Source organism: Taeniopygia guttata, chromosome 4A (assembly GCF_048771995.1).
Source record: "Taeniopygia guttata chromosome 4A, bTaeGut7.mat, whole genome shotgun sequence".
Taxonomy (NCBI): Eukaryota; Metazoa; Chordata; class Aves; order Passeriformes; family Estrildidae; genus Taeniopygia; species Taeniopygia guttata.
This window is the reverse complement of record NC_133029.1, coordinates 1,412,032-1,430,425: the sequence shown is the minus strand read 5'-3', so window position 1 is coordinate 1,430,425 and position 18,394 is coordinate 1,412,032. Positions and strand designations below refer to the sequence as shown.

Below are 18,394 nucleotides of genomic sequence, written 5' to 3'. Positions count from 1 at the left end.
TCCCTAAGATGACATCCTTGCTAATATCTGCTGTGCTTAGATATGTCCCTCATGTAAATTATCAGCCTTTAAGTGTTGGGAACGTTAGCATATTGTTGCTGTAGGCTACGTGTAATTCTTTTAATCTTGATGGTAATTTCCTAGTTAAATATTTTAAATAAATACATTTAAATAAATAACTTTGTGCAGGGAATATTAATCATATCGCTTTTGCAGCATATTTGGATATTCAGTTATTTCTGACTCTCTAGTTTTTAACTTTGATATTTGGAGGCTAATTTGGCAAAGAAGACTGTGCCTTGTTAGCAATCCTGTATCTTGATCAGCAGATTTGATTTCTATTGGTACCAGTGCACAGAGTGAAAAATGAGGCAGGGTTTGGAATTCTGTTCTCAGTGATCATCTATAGCACTGAGGGATGACAAGGGACTTTCTGCTGGGCTCTCTGGTTTCAGGACTTTTTAAACCACAAAACTGGGGCAGAAAGGCAGGTTTTATGCCAATGCCTTTCACCTGCTAAAAGTAAAGATGAGTATTATTAGATGTGGCTGAGATATTATTTACATCCTTGTGAACTGCACTTGTAGTACAAGTGCTTTTATGATATCCAGGACATTCCTGAAACAAAGGGATTTCATCTCAATTTATGCCAGTATTCACAGAAACTTGTTTTGATGATTCTTGGCACACTTTCATTGATTTCAGTGCAGGGCAAAGAAAACCAAACAGGTTTTCAGCTAGAGTGGAAGATTGTTTCCTCACAGACAAAGACAATAATCAGCTTTTAAATAGTCAGGAGACAAGCAAGGGGTGAAATCTGAGTTTAATTGTATTTTTGGCCTTGGCAGGGAGGATTCCATAAAGGGTGGAGTGAGGAGTTCTGAGTGAGGGGATCTCATTTTCCCCTGATTTTTGGTGCTAGTGCAGATCTGCTCTGATTGCTTTTCCTGTTCCCTCCACGAGCTCCTCATGGTTAAGGCTGACCTGCAAAATGTGAAGTTTTTCCTGCTTGGAGATGTTTCCTATGCAGAAATGGTTTTTTTATACTTATTTTATACTTCTAAGAAAAATAAAATACTGAAAACCTTAGAATTTCCATGGAGCATTTCTAGATATTTGCCCTTTTGTAGCCCAGCTTTGGGAGCCTCTCTGAGGCTGACTCTGAGTCTCACCACAGCCCCAGGGTCATGTGGAGCATGGTAAAATCTGGGTTTGCAGAGTCATTTGTGCTGTTTTCCCTTATTTCAGTGCTCTCCTCATGAAACCTGGTGGAGCTCAGGTTGCTACAAATGAATTAAACTGGGACACCATTGAGATAATTTCTTTTTATGGTACCATTGCCCAGATGTGGAACAACTCAATAGTTTAAGCTTTATTTTCTCACATAACAAAATGCTAAATTTCCCTGAATGTCACAAAAAAAAAAAAAAAATCATCCTGCTGGAGGAATTGAACACATACATTGCATATTTTTATAGATTCCATAGCATTTTGCTATTTCCTCTGGCTTAATTTTATGGCTTTTTCATCTTTCTGTCCTATTTTTCTGGCTTCTCTTTTTGCCCTGTCTTTGTAATAATGCAATTTGAATTTCTAGTACCCTTCCAATGAATGTTTCAGAAAAACCCTATACTTTGTAAGGTCATAATGGAAGTCCTTTAAAAGTTAATTTTAGAAAACCAATTTGCTTCAATCAGTTCTGTTTAGATGACAATTTCCTTGGCTCCGTGTCTGCTTTACAAATATTCATATACAATTATCAGCACTTAGAGTTTTCAAAATAATATTTGTTCTCTGTTCCTGCTCCATGCAAAGCCTGAACTTTCCTGTTGGGGAAAGTTTTTATTTGTGACTAATTCCACAGTGCCAGAACAGCAGAGTGAAATAGCCTTGGAGTGAGAGGCAGAGCAGGAATGTTTCAGGAGCTGTGAAGAACAGCTGGAGAAGGTTTGCACAGCATTTCACATTTCCCTCTGAGCTGTGGGTGCCTTCCAGCAGCAAATGCTGGCTCCAAGCTCTGCTCTGCACTCTGCAGCTAAATCAAGGGAAGGAAGCCAATAATGCTGCTTTTTATAAAACTTCCAGCGTGTTGAGCAGTGCAGAGAAATGAATTGGAAGAAACATCTCACTTAGGATAAAATCAGAGGAGAACTTAAAAAACAGTGGGAAATTTAAAAAAATCTGTTGAGCTTAAGCCTGGGACAGCTCCAGGGGGGAATAATGAGAGGCCAAGGGAATTCTGTGACATTTCTGCACCTCTGGGACTAAATCCTGGAGTTCTCAGCCCAGAATTGTTTTAATTCCACAGCAGTGCCCTGGGACTTATTTATCTGATTATTTGGTATTTTTTTGGCATTTCAAAGGGTCTGTGCCATGCTCTCAGCACTCCTGTCCTGGCTGACACCTGCCCTGCCAGGATCCAACTGCCCCAGAGCTCAGAGAGAAACTGCTGCTGGATATGAAATAGGGAATTGTTAGGAAAAGAGAATTGTTATTAATTAGGTAATTGTTAGGAAAAGAGAATTTTTATTAAACAGGTAATTGTTATGAAACAGATAGTTGTTATTAAATAGGTAATTGTTAGGAAAAGATAATTGTTATTAAATAGGGAATTTTTATGAAACAGATAGCTGTTATTAAATAGGTAATTGTTAGGAAAAGATAATTGTTATTAAATCCATAATACCAGGAATGCAGGCTTGCACTGGTGTTTGACAGGATTCTGGGCACTGCAGCATTAATTAGCTGCTGTCATTAATTAGCTGCCGTCATTAGGCTGCTGCCTCTCGCCACAGTCTGACAGCAGAAATGCAGCAGTTCAGGATATGGTGACATCAAAAAAGCATTTGGGTACAGCATTATTCAGTTTAAAAATGGGTTTTGGTAAAGCGCATTTAAACCCACCCAAGCCATACCTGCAAAAGTGATTTTGGGTCTGTATGAGTCTTTCGCCATTAATTATTCATGAGACAGGCAAAGTGGATAAATTATCTTCAAATTGGGACTTAGTTGTCTAAGTAACTTGTTACTTACTCAAACTTTTAATTAACTAAACTGTTCTCTTTATAATTCATATTGAGCAATTTCCTGCAGCAGTATTTTACAGGTGAAAATCCATGGATTGCTGATTTACTGAATGAGAAATAAAGTACGAAGAGAATGACTTGTAAAAATATTTTAATTTATTGGTTTTTCATTTCACTTGAGGATGCCCTTATTTTTTTGTCTGTGCAATTCCAATTTTTCCTAAAAGCATTATTTTATGAAAAAACTGTCATATATACCATCACTTTCTTAAGCTGTAAAGTCATTTAAAGGAATTTCGGGATATTCCTCATGGAACAAAAAACTACTCAAGCACCAGTTTTAAGGGTTTTATTAAGATGCCAAAAAGAAATATTTTAGTAAAAATATCACTAATATTAAAAAAAAAAAAAAATCCAGAAGGAAAACCGTGAAAGAGCAAAAGTTTGAAGAAATCTTGTAATGACCCAAAAAGAAATGCTGATTCTTTGAAGGGGACTATCAAAGCATCTCTTCTTGTGATAACCTGTATTTTCCTCTTATTTTTTCATCATTAGAGATTTCCTAATGTATTTTCTAAAGCATTTCTATTGCATTACATTGCATTCTGAATGTGGTTTATATTTCCAGAAGAAGCTGAAAATTTTCTCTGAAGTGGCTTTTGAGATCCACCTGAATTTCCCTTGTTCTTGTGACAATCTGAAAAGAAATGAACACAAGCCTCCATGAACAGGGAAATTTCCCTCCTATTTCTATAAATTTTATATCCATTTTGTTTCAGAGTGTGTATCAAAAATGGTCAGTATTATTCCAGTGAAAGGATATTATTCATTTTTGCCACCTAATCCTGCCAATTTAACCCTTCCTCAGTTCCTAGCTGGATTCTTTGGGGGTTTCCTTTTCCAAGGGCTGACATTTCTTTCTGTAATTCAGTTTAGACTGCCTCCAGTTCTTTATCACTTTGTAAATGTCAGATTTGCAAAATGCATACAGAGCTTTATAGAAATGTGAACAATTTCAGTTTGTGTCATCTAATAATTCTGTCGTTCTCCCACTCTCCACCCTTTGGGTTTTCCCACTGTCTGAATTTTGGCCCTCCTGGTTTGCCCATTTCTCCTGGCATCCTCCTATTTGCTGACTTTGAATTTAATATAATTTTATGTCCCACACACCTCTCGTTGTCACATTTAGCATGAAGCCAGAGGAGAATTTGGGTGGGGAGGAATCTCCAGAGGTCTCCAGGAGCAGCCTAAACCTGCACTGCAGAGCCACAAGAAGAAACATATCTTTGTTTCTTGTGGAAATGATTTTTAACAAGGAAATTTCAATTAATCACATTAATATCATAACAGTGCTACCTGGAGACTTCAAATTGGAGATTAATTGAAATAATTTTTGATATATTATTTAATTTAGAGTTGGAAAATCAGGCAAATTGGACAATATTATGATAAAGAAACAGTAAATATAATTCTGTGTCAATTAAAAGACTATGTAACATTCTTAGCTGCTAATAATGAAACATAATGCAAATGGAGTAGACTTTTAAAAATTATTCTCCAAATTGTCTTTGTACCAACTGAATAACAGATAATGGCGACATCAAATATATTTTCCTTATATTTTTCTTAATGCATTTACTACTGTAATGTCTGAACATTTACACATTGAGACGTAATAAATAACTTTAATTTCATAGAAAGATGGAGCTTCCACTTCAAGGTGGCATTTTTTAAGCAAATAAATGTAATAGATTTTTGTGTTTGCTTTATTATCTAAGTGCCTCTTTATCTATTAAATACTTGAGGTGCCATTTGCTGCTAAGTTATTGATAATTGTATAGACTTTTTTATAATGACACAGAACAAAACACAATTGTGCAGTTTGCGAGGGGCTGGTGCAACATAAAACATATAATGAGCTAATGGATTCAAATTAATCACTGAATTAGTGAGGGAAAAATAAAGAGACTGACAAGAAGATGCCATAAAACTGTGTTTCCTCCAGTGCTGGAAAGGCTGGGAGGAAGGAGCATCAATTCCCAGCTGTTCATATCCTTTGTGTTTGTTTTTTTGAGGGCTTTTTTTATTTCTGCAGGAGTTTTGCTCTGGCCCCACTCTGTGTTCAGAGAGAACATATTTCAGACAGCACAAATTCTGAGCAACAACTCAGCCCTGTTTCAAAAAGGGAAGAGAAGTAAGGTGTAAATAGATGTAAAGGGAATAGATGTGGGTAGTGCCATTTTTCTTTCACAATTAACTGAAGATAACCACTCCAAGTGTATTTGTTTAGCTTTAGACTTCAGAGTACATTGGTTTATTCTGAAATGCCAGTAGATGGACAATGACTTTTGATATAGAGAGTGGTGTGGACTGAAAAACTGAGTCAAAGCTGATGCCATCAGTGACATGGAGGAAACAGGATGGATTTTGCTGCTGTGCCCCATCAGCATCAAAATCCATCCTGTTTTATCTATCCATCAACATTTTATTCCTGTTTTTACCCACCTCTGTCTTTCAATAATTATGACTAGGGAGGCAGAAAAATGTTGATTTTCCTTTTGCTTTCTAAGCTTTCAAATTCTTTTTTGTCCCGGGCAAAAATTTCTTTTCCTTAGTTTCTGGTTAATATACTGTGCTAACAAAACCCCAGAGAATAAAATGCAGGGTCAAGGAATGAAATCACACCCACCTATTTGGGTTTTCCCAGGGACTCCTGATGTCCTGATTTCCCTGTCTGCAACCCAGGCCAGGGACTGAAATCCTGAAACCATTCCCATGTCCAAACTCCAGCACCTCTCACTGCAGCTGCGAGGGAACAGCTACAGCTTGATTAAACCTCTTCAGGATTATATTTCAAGTCTACAGCTCTGCAAGTTGAGTAATAATATAACGAGTAATTAAACACGTGAATTAAAAGGTGAGCCTCACACCGTGGGCTGAATCTGTTCAGGTTTTGCAGATTGTTTGAAAGGGAAAGGTCATTTATTAGCAAGCTCCTTTTTCCTCTGTTAGGTTTCAGAAATCAAATACCAGCCTAAGAAAGGGATAATTTTATAGCTCACTTCTGGAATGAAAACTACCATTTCCAATTGTATCTGAAATAATTTCGGTAGTGAGTGTAATCACACTTAGTCATCTCCATAGGCATTTTGTACAGGCTGGAGTGTCTAGAAAAATGTTTATGTTGATAAAGGAAAATAAATGCCATGTCCTACAATTGTAATATTTCATTCAGATAAAACATAATAATGGGAACAATATGGGATGAAAAATATGAAAAAAATGCATCTTCATTATGACAATCCTGAGGGTAACAAAAGAAGAGAGCATTTTAAAAATACTTTATCCTGTGGATTTCTGCAGTGTGTTTGACTCTACAGTGGCACAGTGTAAGGGTTTGGAAATTTGATGTAATTCCTTAAAACAGACTGGTTTGGGATATTTTCCCCTCTTTTCTTCCCCCCACCAATACCTGTGTGGGATTTTTTTCCAGGATAGAAAACAGCTTGAAGGATACTCTGGGTGCTGTCCTGCAGGTGCTGCCTGCTTGGTTCCACCTGCACTCTGTGTTTTTGGAAGGGCATTTCAGTAAATCCCCACATTTGGCTGTGGTAACCTCGACCTTGTCTTTTCTCAGGGCTGAATTCCTTCCCTGGCACCTGGGAGAGCTGTGGGCATAAATTGGAAATGCCAGTGGAAAGATGAAACCTTTGCCAATAGAAACTCTGTCAAAAGTCTCCATGTGATAATTCCTTATATTTGATTCTTTTCACTAATAAGTGAGATATCTGTTACACTGAAATTCCCTCCTCATAGCACATCCGTGCTTATTACAAATACAGGGACACAAGGCACAAGAGGCTCTAATTTTCACCTTTATATGAATGGAGGATACTTTTTAATGCCAAATTTTGCTGAGAACAAATCCAGCAACAAGGGCTTTCTGTGTCTGAAAAGAATTCCTGTAACTTGAAAATGCTCAGTATGTTACAAAAGAAATAGAAAAGTTCCATATGATTAAATTCCAAATTTAGGAAGAGTTGTGACAGCTGAATTCCAAGGGAAAATGGTGACTTTGTATTTTGCTTGGATTTTTGTTGTGGTTTAATCCCACCTGGCAACAGCCTTGCGGGATCTTCTTTCCTGGAAATTTGGGAAATTTGCTTTGCATATCAGTGATTCTGTGTGAGGCGATTGCCCTGCTCATATTCACTGAGCAATCCAGGTAAATCATTATATTCTCTGCTGAAATTGTAGCTTAGAATTAAGTTAACAACCCTTTGTTCAGACCTCCCTCTGCCAAATGCACAAAGTCAATTTGGCACTGCAGACAGCAAACATTTTGAGTGGGTGTCGTGGAAATTTGGCTGCACAGCAGAGAGGTTCCTGCAGCTCAGTTTCTCAGCTCAGGCCAGGAGCTGCCTGCAGGAATGGAAAATCTGCTCCTGTTTGGGGAGATGAGCTGCAGTTCCCTCCTCAGTCAGTTTGGTGCCCAAGGAAGGAGAACCCAGTCTTCATCACTTTATCAAATAGGAATTAAATTAATCTTTAATAAGTTGTGATGGTGGTGCTGACTCAGAACATCTGGCAGTTAATTGGATCTATGACTTCTGTGTATTTTAAAATAACTTTTAATGTGATTTCATATAGAACATCTGGATTTGGAGTGCAATTTCAGGGGTGTGTGCTGGACCTCATTCATAAAACATCCACGATGGCTATCAGTGAGCATAGGAAATTAAAACTCTGATAACTTCTTTTATGTTGATCTAAGCTTCCACTTTTTATTGATGGGACAGTTTGTGTTTTAATAATTTTAGGTTAGCATCAGATTTCTACATGATCAATCACTTGTGAAAATGAAGGGTAGAGTGGTGTGTGGCATTCTTGGAAAATTTAATTCTCAAGCTTTGCTTTTTCATACAATCTCTTCTACTTTAAGATTACCACACCTCAACAGAAGTATGAGGATTTTACCCACTACAGGCAATCCTCTACTATTTTGCAATAGCTCTAAATTTAGTCAGTAAGGTAAATAAAGTCATACTGTAAAAATTGTGATGATAATGATAAGTAAAAAATCCTCCTGGACCATTTTTAGCCCCATCACAACCTAGTGATTCCTACACCAATTCTTTCATCTGTATTAGTAGGTGTGGTGGTGTTGGTGAATAAATTCTTATTGATGCAATCTAACACAAGATTTATCCATCCTTACAGAAATTCAGCTCGTTTCCTCTCTGGCCCTTGCTGGCCCCTCGTGTCTAGGACAGGTTCAGATTTCACAGGGACAAAAAAAAAGGGAAAAGCCTTCTCCAACCTAGGGAATAGATGGGAGCACTGTTAGAAACAAAACCAATTTATCAAATGGGCCAGCTGTTCACTGGTGTTAATAATGATCCTTTTTATTTGGGTGCTGTTTGGTATTTATAGCTAATTAACTCCCTTCTACACCACCCAGCAATCTGCCCTTAGAGAACAGAGAAAACTGATACAGATTGAATTAGAAGCCGTTAAATACATAGAAAAAAAATCAGTTAATTTACTGTAGAGTAGTTATTAGCAAAGCACTGAGAGATATTTTCAGGTGTTTTTTTTCTGTTACTGTGTCTTTATTGTTTTTAATTTTACTTAAAGTGCTGAGTATAAAAACTTTCACAAGTTACAGAAACTCCCAAAATATAATTTACTTATTATTAACTTTGAAGAAATGGAGTGTTCTCAAGGTCAGATTAAGAAACTGTTTCCACTGTTAACACTGAAGTGTTGATGTACAGGTCATATTTTGTAGCACATGAACAAAAAATTCCTGCTAAAGGAAATCCTTTGCTGTTTTTCCTCTTCCATTCCTGTGAAGGGAATAGTTTTTGCTCCAGAAAAGGAGAATTCTGGCATTGTCACTTGAATGTAGTGAAATGAGGAATGCTGCTTTAGGACACAGCCTCCCACTGGAGCTGGAAATAATTTAGAAAAGATTTGCTGAATGTTTGTTCACAGAGCACAGGTCCCAGTTGAACTCCATGGTAATATTCTGCATTTGCCTTCCCTCCACAGGTTTTGGGATTTAGGTTATACAATTTTAGAATATCAGTTACTGTTTATTTTGCAGGAAACTACAAATTAAATGAAATTAACAGAATTTTTAAGGTTTTCTAATAGGAAAAAAGCCCCAGATTGGACGACTGAGCAGTTCTAAACCACTTTTCTTTGTTGTTGTTGCTTTTCCTTCCAGTAAACATTTTGAACCAATATCAATTAGTTCAGTTTCATGCTTCCAGTTTTTCCAGAAACTGCAGTTTGGTGGGGACTAGTATATAATTTTTCTTTGATGTGGTTATTTTCAACTGATGGATTTTCTGCTTCTTTTTATTCTTAGTTCCTGCTTGCTGTACATCCTTAGCAGAGGCACTTTAGGGTAAATGTTCTACAAAGATTGCTACATTTATACAGTCCTGTGAAATGCTGCCTTACAGTTTTCCCATTTTTAAAATATGTGCTAAAACTGCTCATATATAAGTATTTTGGAACCTTATTGTTTGAAAGCATTTGTTAATCTGGAGAGGAGCCTTTCTTCCCATCACAGATAACAGATGTAAGGGACACGAGGCCTCGGTACTGATTTGGTTTATCTGTCACGAGCCTCTTTCAAAAATCATTCTTGAGGAGCACATATGTGATTACTTCTGTTGTGATATCCCTGGGCAGATGAGGTGGGAACCAAGGCAGGAGAGAGAAATCTGCTGCTGGGCTGGGAGAGTCCTGCCCTGGATTGGGGGACTGGTCTGGCAGAGCTGGGGGCTGGCACCTGGTTTTGGCTGCTCTGCCCTTGGCTGGAATGGGGAAATGTGTGTTAAAAATTAAATTTTCATTGAATCCTGGCATGGTTTGGGTTGGGAGGGACCTCCAAGCCCACCCAGTGCCACCTCTGCCATGGCAGGGACACCTCCCACCATCCCAAGCTGCTCCAGCCCTGCCCAGCCTGGGACATTCCAGGGATCCAGGGGCACCTGGAATTCCACCTCTGTGTCCTGCCCTCGGTCAGTGAGACAGCACCAGCAAGAAAATGAGTCCCTGTCATCCCCTGCGTGTACCAAAATGCTCTGAACCCAAGCACAGTCCTTCTAGCTCTGCTCATCAGCAAGAAAATATTCAAATGTTATTCCAGTGTTCAAATGGCAGGTTGTTTGTTTGTGTATTATTTAATTCTCACTGACTTTAAGGCAAGATAATGTTTCTATCTCTGAAGTTTAATAGCACAAGTGGGTGTTAATTCTGATAGAGTTCAAGAGCAATAAAATGCTGCTAGAATTCCACTGAATAGCAACCTGCTGTAAATTTTAGTCATGCAGTGCTAGTATCAAACAGAATGAGCAGCCAGGCTGCAGATGAGAGATTGAAACCACTTTGAACACATCTCAATTGGCAATCATTAAAGAGGCATTTCTACTGATTTTGCATCTGGTATTCAGACAGAATTCCTAGTTCTGAAAATGTAGAAAATAAGCAGCTTTTATAAGGTAGGTAGTCTATTGGATTTGATTGTAACTTCAGTTGAAAACCCCTATCAAGAATATAAGCATGAAGAAAAATGGATTATCTCTATAATTCTCTCTGAAAACACGACTCAATGTGAATTTGTAAACATTGAACTACCTACAAGTCAATGGAAAATGTTCTGCAGATTTCAAATACCTCATCACTTTTATTTCAGGGCTGATATTTTATTTTATTTGGCTTCAAGGTTGCTACTTTCTGACCAAAGTATCAACCCGGGGAACCACTGAAAATGTCATCCTGACTCAGAGAATGCCATTTTTACTTAGAAATGTACCTTTCAGTGAGTACTTGAGTCCTACTTGTGTGACTCAAGTGAGTATCGCAGCGGAAGGGAATTAAGGTTAAATTCAAATACTTGTCTGAAAGCAGCCTTGAGATGAAAGCAGGAGGGGGAGTTTCCATTCAGTGATCTGGAGTGTGGAGAATCATGGAAAAAGGGAATACAGGAAAACAAACTCCCAGGAAGTGCTTTTGTGTTCATCCTCTGTTAGCCTGTGCCTGAGTGGCTTTATGCTGCTGGGAATCAGTCACTGAGGTGTGCTGCCTAAAAGAGAACCAGCAGTATTTCCTTGATTTTTCTACATCTAACACAACCTTCCCCAGAGCTTCCTGGTCACTGTTATTTGCTCCTCATCCCTTTTAATCCACGACCTGTGGTGTTTGCTGGCCGATCTCAGCCACATTTGGTGAAATACAGGTTTGGGGTGTGGGGTCCTGGGGAGGTGGGGATGCCTGTCGCTGGTTGTGCTCCTGGTGATGCTCTGGATGCTCTCCTGAGCCATGGAGCAGCAGCTGAACCCTCACTGGCTGGGAAAGCTGCAAACTAAAGCACAGCAGATGCCACTCAGCAGGCTGAAAAGAAATTGTTTGTACACATGGAACGGGATGGGAGTTTAGAAAAAGAAGAGAGGGGGAAGGAGGCAGCTGGAGATTGAGGAATTAAAAAGGGATGGGTTGTAGATGTGAGGGAGCAGAATAAATCAGGAGTGATGCATAAACTCCCAAAAGGCCAGCTTTTGTTTTTTCTGCTCCTCACAGTATTAATTGCTCCTCTTTGCTTTGCTGCTCTTCACAAGAAAGCAGGAGTCAGAAAGAATCATTACATTTCAACTCACCTGGGAGACAAAAAATAAATTTTAAGCAGCTCATTCATTATATTAATCTCCAAATAGTATTTACTTGAGATTGTTTATTGTCCCGTATTCTTATATAATTTGTAAAAAAAACCCCAAGAAACCAAAAAACACCAATAAAGTGTCTTACAATTGCTGCTTTCAAAGCAGTTCTGAGGCAGCCCCTTCTGGGGGAGGTGTTTCGAGTGCAGGTTGTTCCATGTGCTGTGTGAGCCCTTCCTTTGTGAATTAATTGGGGTGATACAGAAACATCAAAACAGATTAAGAAAACCTGCCACGGTTTTCCCTCCCAGACGCTGTGACCCTTGTTTGGTAGGAAGTTCTGTGTAGGTTTTAAGATATGTCTGTGCGTTTCAGCATATCCATATTTTTAAGGCTTTGCATCAGATGGAGGAAAAGCAGGCAGTGACAAGATTTGCTGGGTGTAGAGTGCATATAATCTGACATTTTCAGGACACGGATTTTAACTAATTTACACCATCAAGCCACACTACTTAAATTTGTGACAGCAAACCATCTTCCAATTTTCTATAGGAATGTCTTCACTTTTCAGATCTCAGATCCATCAATTTGGTTCTGCAGAAGTTAATCTTCTTTTCCCCTTCCACGTTGTGACTGGGGATCACTGCTGTACTTGCTGTTAGTTCCACCTCTGCTCTTTCTCATGTCCAAGAGCTCACCTGGGCCTGTCAAGGCTCCTCCCTTTCACAGAGAGTCCACAAATTACCCCTGGATGCATTAAACTGGCTTTTGGCCAACAGCAGATTAGTTGGTGAGTTAGAATATGAACTACTGTGGGTAAAAATTTACACATATTTCAATGTATAAATCTCAAATTCTAAAAAAACAGCATCAAATATGTGCAATGTCAAGAATTAGTTGAAGTTTCTGAAACATGCCATTATATGTTTTATAATTATAAACCAAACTCCTTTAGTAATACATCTGTTTCCTGTAACTTAAATTTCACCCCTGCCAAGGATACTATTTGAATTTTTTCCTTAATACCAAATTCATTTCCAGCTGTATAATCTGTTTTATTTATACTCTTGTTGTTTTATTGGTGAATATTTTAATTGTCATGCTGACTAAGCAGGATCAATATCTGACTTTGCTGCTCTGGTGAAATTCCTTATTTACAGCTGCTGCTCGTGAGCTCCTGGATGAGAATTTTCCCTGTGTATTGTAAATGCAGGTGAAGCCAGTGGGAAAAAATGATGTGTGACTCCAGTTCAGAAGGCTGAATGATTTCTTTACTACAACTGTACTATAATACATTAATATACTATATAAAAGGAGGATACTAAAACTACATACTACTTTCTCTGACTCTAACCCAACTCGTGCCCCTCTCTGAGAGCCCAGCCCCAGTGGGTTGGATTGGGGCCACCAGGCTCAAACAATCCTCACCAGAATCCAGCCAAGCAACACCCCAGGGAAACCATTCTCCAAACACATTTCACACTGGAAAACAAGGAGCAGAAATAGAAATTGTTTTCTCTTTCTTGTGTGCCCCTCTATGAAAAATCCCGAGAGCAGAGCGTGCCTGCCCCACCTGTGGATGCAGCAGCCACTCCCACACCTCTTCTCTGCAATTCCTGCCTCTGTCCTGGGCTGCAGCTTGAGGCTAGCAGTGCCAGGAGCTTTGCTTTAATTTGGTTTATGTGAAAACCTCTGAATCAGCCATCCACCAGCCCTTCTGTTTATTTATTTCATTGGGAAATCCAGCTTCACTTAATGTTGGCAGTTTGTAACTCGTATGGACTAGAGGAAGGAGTGTTGGCAGACGCTGCATGGATCAGCTGGGCTAGCACCAGGCAAGGTTGTGCTCCATGTTAAAATGACAAGCCTTCCCTGTGATGTGCTAAAGAAAATGAACTGCACTTTAGGGCATTAATTAAAAAAGATTCCTCCTATGCTTTCACAATATTATCTAATGTTATGATTAAAATCTTTATGCTTGTCAGAGAAAATAAAATTATAACTATATTTTATTTTATCTAAGAATAAACACTTGGGCTGGAGCATTGAGGACGACAGGCACACAGAACTACCCCAAGCTGCCCAACACGGAGAAATCCCCCAGTGCTCCTCTGGCCCAGCTTTTGTTATCCCTGGGATTCCCTTCCTTAGCAGGGGCTGCAGGGGGAAGGGGGATGTGAGTGATGTCCTTGGGTTTGTCCAGAGCACCCAAGGAAACCTCCAGCAGCTCCTGCTGGTTGTGAGGAATTTTGAAGGAGTTCAAGACGGGACCCCTGAATTGTTTCTGATGATGCAGTTTATTTTTCTTGTCTTCCACCTAGGCAGGAAGGGTGAGTTTGGCTCACATCTTCACTGCATGATTCAGAAAGTCACAAGACCCTTAGTTAAAGACCTTTTGAGGAGTTACTGACCAATAAACCACTGCCAACAAGGTTATTTATGTTTTTCACCCAATCCTTAAATATTTCGTCTTATGGACCCATGCTACAGCGTGAGCTTTCTTAGTTAATTATGTTATGGCACACAAACCCAGAGTGCTGCATTCTAAACTCCTTGTTCACCTCTGTAACTACTTTTATTTTTTCTGTATCAAACTCTAAAACTCTAAACTTTGTGGGAGAGGCTCTCCAGAGCATCTCAGAGTGCCTCTTCCCAAGGACATTCCCAGCTGTATTCCAGGTCTGGGCCAGCAGAATTTGCCTTTTTGGTGAGAGCAACAGCTCCCACTGCCCTGGCTCCTGTTAGGAGCCATCCCCAGCTCACAATTGTTTCTGCTGCTCCCTGCTCAGGGCCAGTGCAGCAGAGGAAAAACGAGAGTGCAGAGGAAAAATGAAACTATTTGCAGTGCAAACACATTTTGGGTAATTAAGCCAGAATTGTTTACTGCTGATGTTGTTCTGAGGGAGAATACGAATGAAACAAACACAAGATGATCTCAGTGGTTGAGCAGCGCCCTGTTCTGCTTAAATTCCAGACAAAAAATTGTGTGTGATTACTGAAGGCAATTGTAACTTTGGAATAAATATGCCCCACTAAAAAAAAAAACAATAAAACAAAACAAAACAAAAAAAAAAACCAAACCAAAAAACCCCAAAAAAAACCAAAACCAAAAATAAACAACAGAGCAATATATAATTAAAGGTGGCAAAGTTATTACCCAGCAAAATGAGTGTTTCCAGTACAGCCTTGTTTGGGTTCCTTGTGTGAGTAGATTCTTACCCCACGCATTGCACCCACGCCTGCAATTTTTAACTCAGAACCTGGCCTTTGTCTTGGACACCAAGATAATGTGATTCACCCAATGAGCAGAGGTTCAATATTTCATTTAATTCTTACTGTTAATTGCTGTTTGTCTGCCTGGCTTGCTGGATCCCCCAGGGCTTTGGTCTGGGGAAGGAGCTGTTCATCACTGCATTGTCTGTGAGTGGCTCTCCTCAACACAATGCAGGGGTGTCTCTCAAACATTCATTTGATTTATTCCCTCTCATACTGCTCCCTGGAGATGGAGGGCTACTATTTCCATTCCACAGATAAGAAAGTAAAATCCAAAGACACTGAGGACAAAAGCTCTTGCTAATTTCAGAAAACTTGATTTTTTTTTCTGTTTAAATCAATGTTCTGAATTTCTAGAACAGAAAAAAGTCCAGGTACTCGGGGAAAACAATACAGAGCTACTGACTTCCTACAAGGGAAGTTGCTTTTAAAAGTCTCCAAAAACCCAATATTTTTTAAACTTATCAAATCATAAATCAAATCAAACTTTTGGCTGTTTGCCTGGAGCTTTGCATCCATAAGGAACCAGTCCAGGCTCTCATGGTTTCAGCCTGGCAGTGCCACAGACTCAGGTTCTTTTCCAGGTGATCTCTCTGTTCTCTGCCAGCCTTGGATCACAAGTGGGAGAAGCAGACTTGCTCTTCTCCAGCCTTTAAACACCAGGCTCAACCATCATTTCTCTGTTTCATTTCTTCCTCCTGGTTAGATTCACTCCATCCCTGCCGAGAACAAACACCTTCAGGGGCTTTGTTCACAACAGTGTGAAGAAACTCTGCTTGCAGATTTATTCCTCCAGCAAATGAGCCCAAAACCAAGAGAATTGTTGCTGAGACATTGCCACAATTACAGACAAGGTCTGCTACACAGGAAAGCTGAGAAATCAACATAATGCCTGGGTTTTGTCCTCACTGTCAATCCTCCTCTGTCACCTGTTGGGAGCCCAAAAGACACCTTGTGGTTCTAGAGAATCTCTTCTAAGTCTACAGGCTGAACTTTTGGAATGCTTGTGAAAGGGAAAACAGTTCTTTGTTCATGTTTTTTCCCTCTAAATACATCCCCAAATCTCAAATTTATAAATCTTGTATGCATTAATAACTTGTTCTTTGTCAACATGCTTAGAAAAGAGCCCTTGACAAACAAATTTCTTAGGCATGACAGTGCAGCTCTTAATTAAAAATATAATTCAGGCAGCAAGAAGCCAGAGTCAGCCAGTGGAACAATTTTTCATTGAAGAATGAGAGAACAAAAATACAGTCAGTGATATAATTTGAGCTTTTCTCTTTTCTATGACACAGTTTGATTGTTAATTCTAGATTAATAGAGAATTAAATGCTTTTAAGGATATAAAAAGCCTGCAATCTCTTTCTTCTTTGTCCACCTTTGCTGAAGTTATTAATTATATATTATCTTTTCTCAAGGTAACAGTTCCTCCTAATTAAACTCTTCCAAAGGTAAGGAGGTATTCTTGTTTTTATAGATCAAAACAATTGATATGGGGATTGGGCTAAAAGTGGTTTTGTAAAACATCAGATTGTCTTCAAACCAGAGGGGAGCCTGTTCTGCCTTACATATGAAGAAAAAACCCTCAAATTTACAAATCAGAGTTCAAAATTTCACAATTATATCAATATATAGGGGGAAATGGGGCAAGCAGGACCATCTCCCAGGCATTTCTTGTTGGTGTGATTTCTCCAGCTATGTCTTTTGGAATAATTCCAGCATTTATATAAAAAAAAAAAAAAAACAACCAACAAACCAAACCCATCCCTGTGTTACTATTCCAACCTGTTTTCATTCCAGCAGGATGCAAAGCAAAGCCATCATTGAATGATTATCCACAGAGCTGGCACAGAACACCTTGCCCGTGGTTGCAAAGGAAATTGCTTTAAGTCACCATGGAGATGGCTGGAATCAATGGGCTTTGATTTGGGATTGGTATTCAGGATCTATATAATTTCTGCATGCAGCTTGTTTGGTAGGTGCAGACTTCTGGAGAGGATAATGCAGTTGTTTCCAAGGGTGTGACTGTTCCATGAAAGCTGCTCAGCCAAACGAGCAAAACTCAGCCTTAAAATTGGGTAAATAGTGCTGGGGAGCAATGATTGCACAACTCCTTTTGTCAAATTTGCTCAGATCTTAGATAATCCTGAGAGCAACACTGTACTTACACAACTAACTGAGAAGTCAGGTTTTCCTTAAAACACCCCATTAAATCCTTTCTTTTGCCATTGTCTTGCATTCAGTGCATGACTTGGGAGGAGATGTCTTGCCTGTTTGCAGAAATTTAAATTATTATCAGTGCATGTGCAAAATGGCTCAACTGATTTGAAATAACAGGATCTGCCCAAGCCAAGCGAGCAGCTGATATTCCACTGATCATTATTTTCTACCCAGTTGCCTCCTGTGAATTTAAGTCTTCATTGGTGACATATCTATCTATAGGAATGCAGAGAAATAGAGAGTAAATATCTTTTTTTTTTTTTCCTTTTTCTTTCCTAATTTCTCTAGAAATTAGAGTCAAGAGCCCTTTGTGGTGGTTGTATTGGAGGCTAATATATGGCTTCCTTTGATAGGAATGTGCTTACTCCCCTTTATTTTCTTTCTAAGCTGAAATGAAAAGAACCTGTAACAAACAAGAACAACAGTAAACCAAACCACCAAACCAACAAAAAAAAAAACAACAAAAAAAAAACCAAAACAAAAAACCAAACTAATCAAACAACAACAACAACAAAACAAAATAGGAAAACCAAACTAAACAAAAAAACCCCACAGTTTTTTTCTCTTCTGCATGGAAAGGGTCGAATCTCCCCTGGTGTCACAACAGAAAATTCATGAAGGCTCATGAGCATTTCCACTCAACCTTCTCTTTGTAAACAGAATAAACAATCCCAGGCTTGCCAGCTTTTCCAGGGCTGGAGCTCAGGATGGAAATACCCAACTGCTGGAGGGGATTTATTGGTGGCTTTTCCAGAAATGTGCCAAGTGTCCCAGGGAAGTGATTTTGCCTCTGGGGATAAGAAATAATAGAGCTTTAGATAAGAGCTGGAGAGAAAGGTTACACTAAACACACAACTTTCTATTTGTATCATATTCATAATTGATAAAAACGCATTTCTCAAGTCTGTAAAGGAACTTACTGTATTATGCAGAATAATTCCTAAATTCTATTTACCATTAAACACAGATGAAGCTTTGTCACACCTTCCAACCACAGATACTGGGAAGGTCAGGGGTTTAATGCAGCCCAAACAAAGGCAGCGCTTGCACAGGCTGGTCAGGTTTGTTTGAGCTGGGGGAGGCATCTCTGAGTTTTCTCCCTCTGAGATTGATCCCAGCCCAGGGCTGCAGTTGTGTCTGTCCCCTCCTGGGTGTGTTGGTGGCAGCACAGTGCACAAACCCCCCAGGAGTGGAAGGAATTCC

General features: G+C 39.2%; 2 long non-coding RNA genes across 12 annotated transcripts in view; one reads left to right on the top strand and one right to left on the bottom strand.

The window, feature by feature from the left end:
• LOC121469970 (uncharacterized) overlaps positions 1 to 18,394 on the top strand; it is a 102,854-nt gene that overhangs the window by 65,997 nt on the left and 18,463 nt on the right. For 7 of the 11 annotated variants that reach the window (XR_012055910.1, XR_012055906.1, XR_012055908.1 and 4 more), the window contains exons 2-3: positions 16,390 to 16,422; positions 16,775 to 16,946. This is a non-coding gene — a long non-coding RNA (uncharacterized lncRNA). Of the gene's footprint in view, positions 1 to 16,389; positions 16,423 to 16,771; positions 16,947 to 18,394 lie in introns of all 11 variants that reach the window. The other 4 variants (XR_012055911.1, XR_012055907.1, XR_012055905.1 and 1 more) reach the window with 2 other exon arrangements.
• LOC140684143 (uncharacterized) overlaps positions 1 to 18,394 on the bottom strand; it is a 34,844-nt gene that overhangs the window by 10,678 nt on the left and 5,772 nt on the right. The gene's annotated exons all lie outside the window — the stretch shown is intronic.